The sequence below is a fragment of the Tamandua tetradactyla genome, chromosome 21, assembly GCF_023851605.1.
Source record: "Tamandua tetradactyla isolate mTamTet1 chromosome 21, mTamTet1.pri, whole genome shotgun sequence".
In the NCBI taxonomy this organism is placed as follows: Eukaryota; Metazoa; Chordata; class Mammalia; order Pilosa; family Myrmecophagidae; genus Tamandua; species Tamandua tetradactyla.
This window is the reverse complement of record NC_135347.1, coordinates 46,075,453-46,076,444: the sequence shown is the minus strand read 5'-3', so window position 1 is coordinate 46,076,444 and position 992 is coordinate 46,075,453. Positions and strand designations below refer to the sequence as shown.

At 40.2% G+C, this 992-nt stretch overlaps 1 non-coding gene across 1 annotated transcript; it reads left to right on the top strand.

Annotated features, from left to right (window-relative positions):
- Positions 1-597: 597 nt before the first annotated feature.
- Positions 598-786, top strand: LOC143665837 (U2 spliceosomal RNA). The gene has a single exon (XR_013167235.1). It is a non-coding gene; the product is annotated as a U2 spliceosomal RNA (small nuclear RNA).
- The last annotated feature ends 206 nt before the right edge of the window (positions 787-992 follow it).

Sequence of the window (992 nt, the reverse complement as noted above, 5' to 3'; positions counted from 1 at the left end):
TGCCTTTCCTCTGAAGAACTAACAAAATAAACCCCCTTTTATTAAAAGCCAATCTGTTTCTGGTGTGTTACATTCCAGCAGCTAGCAAACTACAACAATAATTAATCATTGTGTCATGGCCAGGTTCATGTGTCAACTTAACCAGGTGGTGGCACCTGTTTGTCTGGTTGGGCAAGTACTGACTGCCTTTTGCTATAAGGGCATTTCATAGAATTAAATGATGATCACATCAGCTGCAACCACAGCGGATTCCATTTGTAATCAGCCAAGGAGAGTGACTTTTGCAATGAGTGATGCTTAATCTAATCACTGGAAGCTTTTTAAGGAGGATTCAGAAGAGACAGGCTCTCTTCCTGCTTCAGCCAGCGAGCCTCTCCTGTGGAGTTCATCCAGACCCTCCACTGGAATCATCAGCTTCACAGCCTGGCCTACAGATTTTGGACTCTATATTCCCTCGGTTACTATGAGACACTTTTATAAATTTTGTATTTACAAATATTTCCTGCTGATGCTGTTTCTCTTGAGAACCCTAACTAATATACATTGTAAAAATTTATACATTAATTTATCGATTATACACTTAAAATAACTGTTATGATTGCTTCTTGGCCTTTTGGCTAAGATCAAGTGTAGTATCTGTTCTTATCAGTTTAATATCTGATATGTCCTCTATCGAGGACATTTATTAAATGGATTTTTGGAGCAGGGAGATGGAATAGGAGCTTGCTCTGTCCACTCCACGCGTCGACCTGGAATTGCAGTACTTCCAGGAACGGTGCACCCCCCTCCTCAATTGAGTTGTGAACTGACAGACTTGACTTTTCCTTGCTCTTCTGCTTTGCTTCTTTTCTTTACCAGACCGGGATGGCTACAGCTCTCTTCGTGTTTTTCCCCCTGAGCTGCTTGTACAGTCGTTTCTTCTTCGTCTCTTTCTTTAAAAAAAAAAAAAGAAAAAAAAAAAACAGTTATGGTAATCCAAGCAGGGAAAATAT